This window comes from Pectinophora gossypiella, unplaced genomic scaffold (assembly GCF_024362695.1).
Source record: "Pectinophora gossypiella unplaced genomic scaffold, ilPecGoss1.1 Pgos_94, whole genome shotgun sequence".
NCBI lineage: Eukaryota > Metazoa > Arthropoda > Insecta > Lepidoptera > Gelechiidae > Pectinophora > Pectinophora gossypiella.
Genome location: NW_026063304.1, coordinates 16,224 through 23,511, shown reverse-complemented (window position 1 = coordinate 23,511; position 7,288 = coordinate 16,224). Strand labels below are relative to the sequence as shown.

Here is a 7,288-nt window from a genome sequence, read left to right as displayed (position 1 = left end):
GGTTATTAGCCGTCAAAACACCTCCACCAACCCGCATTGGAGCAGCGCGGTGAAGTATGCTCCATACCCCCTCCGATTGATTGAGGGGAGGCCTGTGCACAGCAGTGGGACGTGGGACGTATATAGGCTGTTTATGTATGTATGTGTTCTTTTGTAGATTTAGGACTGAGATTAGGTATCTGTAACAAAACGCAATGTTGGTACTGATTCTGAGACTCACACCATCTAATTTGTTTTTACCTGTCATTATCTTATCCGCCGAAAAGGAAAGGGACGGAAAATTCCATTTGATAATAACTCAAAATCATGGTCCGAATCATCCCTCTCAGTATTCGATACGATGTCACCAACACCCGGTATAGTGCAAAGAAACTCACTTCTAGACACCAATTCACTTCTTGGCAAAACACAGACTAAAGCAAACATAAGATGCTCTTTTACAGATCCAACAGTTTTCAAGAGACTCTTGGCTGTTTAAATATAAGTTCACAGTCATGTTCCAATTTGCTCGAGTCATTAAATAATGTCAATACTGGACCCATTCCATATGAAGTTATCTCAGAAGCAATATCTTGAAGGCGTATGTTGGAAAAGTAAAGAACGCTTGAATCATCAGTCGATAAGTAACTGTTCCAAATAATTAATAATTTCCCATTTTTGGTAGAACGCTTGCCTCTCACTTTGAGATCGCAGTTTCGACTCCAGCACAAGCCTAAAACAATGATTTTCGAATTTGATTTCGAATTCATGTTTGGAACATAAATTATTATCACGCGCTCAGCGTTGAAGGAAAACAACAATGTGAGGAAACCCACATTCTCGAGTAATGCATTTTCGGAGGTATGTGACCTGTATTAGGCTGGTTTTCCCTTCGCAGGTTGGAGGGTCCGATAGGCAGTCGCTTCTGTAAAAACCGGATCTGTCAAATCTTCAATTTAGGTAAGCGGACCCTGTGAGAAACGGGATAATGCTGGGGATGATGAAATTTTATGGATTATCAAAATCAAAGTGAATATGGGAAATTATGTGTCAGGATCAACGAAAATGGAATTCCCTATTCTCAGCGTATAATAGGCGTGCCTATTTCCCACTTAGGTAAGCTTTACACCTTCACAACTTGTGGGTTGTGTTTGATAAATCAAGGTATTTTTAAAGACTGATTTAGTGAAGCTACTAAGAAAATTTAAGTTACCATCTAAAGCCCCAAAATGCCAAAAGAATCTAGTGTCTCTTCTATAAGAGTATTATTTTTTAATCTATACCTTTCCTTACGGATGAACCTAATAATTTACCCGACAACAGCCTGCAGCTGAACAAAATTACTTCTACTACAGCATATTTACGCAACAGTCTCCGTGGTCTAGTGGTTAGAGCGTTTGGTTCACTATCTGGAGATCCGGATTCAATTCCCGATGGGAAAATTGTCGAAATCACTTTGTGAGACTGTTCTTTTTTGGACTTTACAGGCTTGATTCGAAAGGCACGTTAAGCAGTTAGTTCTGGCTATTAGCCGTAAAAACACCTCCACCTGCAGTAGAGCAGCGTGGTGCTCCATACCCCAGTTGATTGAGGGTAGGCCTGTTCCCAGTAGGACGTACAAAGCTTGTTTATGATTTTTATGCAGCATATTTTAAAAAATCTACTTCATTTTTTTTTCATTATACTTGCTGACTGAGCAAACTATCGCCCAGTCTAAACCTAAACTAGGTTCCGACGACAGCTACCCTACAATCAAAAGGCTACAGTTCAAGCCGAGTTATCTACTGACAAGTCCTGACGGCTTAATTACATCGTAGGCAAGCTAAATCTAAACCACCCGTTGTCCCACCGCCGGCGATAAGCGATCAGCTATCGACTATTTTCTCGCTCAAGAAACGGATAAAATATCCCATCACATTACTAATTTAAGAGCCACTCTCTTGTCGGTGTAGCATTCTCCGTGCTACTTTTTAGGGAAAGATCAGTGGATTCCCTCTTTCCTTCCGCTCCGCAGTAATCTGTCTGACGCGACCAATCCCGGCCCTACATTTAAAAAAAAAAAATGCCGTCTGAACGACACGAAGAAGAAGTGGGATGGTGCCCAGAGTAGTGCTTTTCAACGCCGTACTAACTATCCTCCGCTTCTGAATAGTACTACCAGTTATTGCTGCTCTCTGTCTGGTTATAGGTTACAGTCGCTTTCGTCCTGCATTGCCGTACCTATGGTTCCGATGAGAATGACTCTCGTTGGATATAGCTACCGCGTATTTTATTATACACTTATTTTGTCGCATGTGATATTAACTCATTGGCCAGGCACAAATGGGGAGCGCTGCTTTCAGCCGGTACAAAATTTTTGACAACAGGCCTGAGGATGCTCATTAGGGCGTCAAAATCGGCTCACAGCGTCGTCTGTGAGGATGAAGATTTAATCGACCTGGGCCGACAGCGAGAAGCGAGGAATAAGGGAAAATTAATATATTATATTCATAATTAATTCTTTGATCTCGCAAGTCGAGAGGAGTGGAAAAATCAAGGGGAGGCTTTTGCCCAGCTGTGGGATCGAATAGGCTAAATAAGATAAGTACAATTAATTATATATGTCATAAAAGATAGTTCCTGTGTATTTTAATTTCAATACTTGCACTAGCCTACTACTGGTGCTAATTCCTGTAAATACCATCTAATTTTATTTTAAGTTATATCTGTCATTTTCTTATCCGCCGAAAAGGAAAGGGACGGGTAATCGACAAGCATAAAATTTATGGAACACACATCAATTTTAAGCACAAATCTAAACCAACCGTCTAAAAATTTTACATCAGTCAATAACCCGACACATTCATTTACTCATTCTTCCTAAAATTAAGAGCTGTGAATCAATCGTCCGCCGATATGAAAATGACGGATATAACTTAAAATAAAATTAGGCGGTGTCTCCAGGAATCGGGGCCACTATCATATATTATTTAAGTTAAGCATTCTGTTACAAAGCGACAGCGTGTCAAAATCGAATTTTGTTTCAGTGGGTAGTAATAACGACACTGTATAACCGATATTGCTCTTTATTCTGACAACTATAACATCGTCGGGGACGAATTTATACTTTATACATAACTTAATGTATACGTATTTACAACACGATTTGGAGGCTGTTTAAGAAAAAATCCTTAGCGACTGTGAGTCTATTTGTTTATATGTCGCTTCTCGCTCTTCACGCTACTGGATTAAGTGCCTTCAAACCGAGCTATTTCTATGCTAATGCCGTAATAGCAACCCAGCTTAGGAAGCCTGCGATTGAAGAGTTGACTTATTGGCCTGTGAAGACAATAGATTTTGTTGCTTTATATTATGGTGATAATATTACATTCGGAGTTGTCTAGATAACGATTATGACTAACTACATTAAAGACGTGTAGAATAGAATATTACATTAAGAATAGAATTATTATAAAAGGGCGCCACACATAAAAAACAAGACAATAACATTAATTAAAATTTTCACAAAAGAATTACAAAGAAGCAAAACGGATGTTCGTTGAAATGATCATAAGGTGGTGGTGGACTTCCTCAGCACAAGTCGCGGTGTGTGCGGGTGTGTGTGTGTGTGTGTGTGAGGGTGTGTGAGGGTGATTGTGAGAGGGTGTGTGAGGGGTGCGTACACATACACCTAATGACAATAAAAACGTAGGAGTAGCCTGCGCTAAAGAATATTCCACGCGAAATCCAATTTGAAAGGATGAATAATTTTTAAGTCAACATTTCCGATTCTTCAGTTCCTTATTCTCCCGAGTCTTGCGCAATCACAGACGTTATTATTCTTGTTTTAAAATTCCAAAATACAGTATAAACAGGTTGAAACAACAGCGCCGTAAAACATGAGTTGACTTGCAAATTTTCTTCGCAATGATGAAATTCGTTTGTGAATGAATTGTTATGTATTTGAGGGTTTGAGTACAAATGTCGTACTGATTCAATTAGGAAGGATTCGAATATTTATTTATTTATTGAATATTGACTCTTGTTTCTTATTGAATCTTGCCTTTTTGGATTGACAAGTAATTTTGACAATAATATACCAGAGGTATAATTATCCTTAGTATAGGCTAGTCTTCTTCTTCTATAGTGTGGGTTGTGAGGTGAATTGCCAACCCCATCAACCCTGGTGTCAGGGTGCCCCTGAAATGCTCATTAATGCGTTGAAAGGAGTATTGCATGATTGAAGGAAATTGTTAGTAGTCGTCTTCTCTAATGTGGATTGTGAGGTGGATTACCAACATCACCAACACTGGTGTCAGGGATACCGACTAAGGGTAACGACTGCTTACGTACCATCATCATATCAGTAAGTAGTAACCGGAACCAACGGCTTAACGTGGCTTTCGAAGCACCACCAATCTGGCCAGTTGGCATTAAGCACAGATCATAGAAATGAGGGAGATATGCCCTCAGCACTATATTACAGGAGTCCACATTTCAGTCATCTGGAAAGGTAACGTCGACGTGTGAAGTGGAAAACTAACAAATTTCTGGCTGGACCACACCCATCACACACACATCATATCATCAACATCATCATCATTTCTGGTTACATCGATTTACCCTTCGTTCATTACGTATTAAAAGAAGAGTTAGTTGTGGTTGCGCGATATCAAAGAAGCAATGAATGACGTGGAAAGTTTTATAATACAATCGTTGTCTCTGTGCATATATTTTAGTCCCACCGGCATCTCTCTGTAATAAGATCTGTGGTATCAAGACGCCTTTATTTTTTTTGGATCTACCTCATTCAAACTTTTCAAAGCAAAATTATTGACGGTCAAATATAGGTCAAGTTCCCAGAAGCCGTGGTAGCCCAGTTGGTAGAACGCATGCCTTTTACTCTGAGGTCGCAGGTTTGAATCCAGCACAGGCCTAAACCAATGATTTCCGAGTTTATTTTCGAATTCATGTTTGGATCATAAATAATTATCTGCTCAGCGGTGAAACAAAACATCGTGAGGAAACCCACATTCCCGAGAAATGCATTTTCCGAGGTATTGGGCTGGTTTCCCTTCACGGGTTGGAAGGTCAGACAGGCAGTCGCTTCTGTAAAAAAATCGGACCTATCAAATCTTCAGGTTTGGTAAACGGACCCTGTAAAAGAGGGATAATTCTAGAGAGATGATGAAATATGGGTCAAGTTCGATCACTTTGTCGACATAAAGAAATAAGAATATTATATTAAATAATTAGATACCGTTTGCAAAAATTACTTAACTATGTCGATAATTTTCAATCTAATTAAGTAGAATTAAATTACAAACTCACAGAAATACCTAAATACAATTGCGTCCCACTTTGTAATAAATTGTATTAAAACAGACCTTATCAAAGCAGTTTTAATATTTCAAGAGAACGTATTTACGAACGTACCTAAACTAATTAGCATGAGACGAATAATTTAATATTTAATTGAAATTCAATTTACATTAATAAACGAGACAGTTAAGCAAATTGTTTCAAGAAAATAGTCTAGATGTTCACAGTCTATTCAAATAAACATGTAATACTGTCATAGAATAAACAAAAGAAGGGACACTCGGTACGCGCTTGGTACCAAGGCCATGGAGGTGACCAATCAGCTCGCGACAACAAACACTTCAGAACCCCGATACCGACCACGGCGTGGTTGACGATTTCCCTCATTCACCGCTTATCGCTATACGACCTACTAGGGTCGATTAATTCTTTCAAGACGACGCCCAGAGCCGAATTTCGCGCCCAACTGGGCACCGTCAGGCCTGTTGTCTTACATTTTGTACCGGTTAAAAGCCCTCAACGCTCCCGATTTGTCCGGCCAAGTAGTTAATGTTATCTGTGGCAAATGTGCAAAAAAAAAGCTCCGTACCGATATGAGCTTGGTTTACACGGGTCACATTGGTATATTTAAGCCGTTAGCAGTTAAGGAGTGAGAGAGTGCGCGTGAAACCTAGAGCGTGCGAGCAGGACAGATAGTAGTGTCTGTGTAACAACGAGACTTTTAAATGGAGTGTCCGAGCTGTCGTAATGTTTATTATTTTACGAAGTGTTAGTGACATCGTACTTGCTTCGGCAGTACATATACTAAAATTGGAACGATACAGAGAAGACTAGCATGGCCCCTGCGCAAGGATGACACGCAAAATCGTGAAGCGTTCCACATTTTTATGGGACGATGAGATCAAGATGACTGCGGACCCTTTCTGGACAAGAGCGGCGCGTGATCGCCATCATTGGAAAGGATTGGAGGAGGCCTTTGCCATGAGGCACTCCGAAATAAGAGATTTAATATAAAGTGAACTGTAAATAACCGGACAATGTTTCGGAAGCAAGGCTTTTAAATAAGTGACATCGTAACGAATATTGAAGGTTATCATTCAAACCATGATTCTATTTGATATCAAGTGGATTTTTTATTGTTTTCTTTAATTATTTTCAGTTCCATACTTTTGCGATGAAAAATTCCACTTGATATCAACTCAGAAATATGATCTCATTCTACCCTCAAAGTTTACGTTACGATTTCACTAACACTCAAACACATTCAGACAGATATAGGTAGATTTATTTTATGTGGGTATGTTCTAAATCGGGTATACCTACTGATATAAGAATCGATCGACTTTATATTGACTGATACATCACTGTACTCATAAACGTCACGATACTAATTCAATAATTCAAAATTCAAAAAAATCAAAAATATTTATTTTTCAAAATTGACTTACTAGCTTACGTACTTTGACAGATCTAATTCTTACCGCGCATTGAGACTATTGTAAAATCTTGTCTTATTGAAATATAATCAATACTTGTACTTAACTAATCGTTCTGTTTCATTCTACTTACGTATATACTCCTCCACTCCTGAGTATCCTCATCAACCTGAAAGTTAGAATTCCAAAAATTGTGGGATAGGGTATGAAGGAAACGATTATTATTTCTTTAACTTTGTTTATTTAATAACGTTTTATAATCTTCTACGTTTTCCTCTTTAAAAAAAACCGTCCGCCATTTCCCTTCTCTCTTCTCTCTCGCTCACTCGTCGCTCTCTCTTTCACACACCTTTGCGTTACGTTTCATTCAGCCTACCATTCCTACACTAGTATCACGGAACAGTCTACCTGGAGTAATATATTCTGAAACCGTTAATTATACGAGAACAATCGGGTTATTATTGTGTATGACATAACCATGAGCTCACGACTAATATCTCAATGGAGTAGTCAGTGATACATCCATCATAAGATGAACTAAGTACCTACAACTCACCGAGGTTTCTTCTAGA

At 39.0% G+C, this 7,288-nt stretch overlaps 1 non-coding gene across 1 annotated transcript; it reads left to right on the top strand.

The window, feature by feature from the left end:
• The first annotated feature begins 6,060 nt into the window (after positions 1 to 6,060).
• LOC126381715 (U6 spliceosomal RNA) lies at positions 6,061 to 6,167 on the top strand. Its single transcript, XR_007568944.1, has one exon. It is a non-coding gene; the product is annotated as a U6 spliceosomal RNA (small nuclear RNA).
• Positions 6,168 to 7,288: the final 1,121 nt, after the last annotated feature.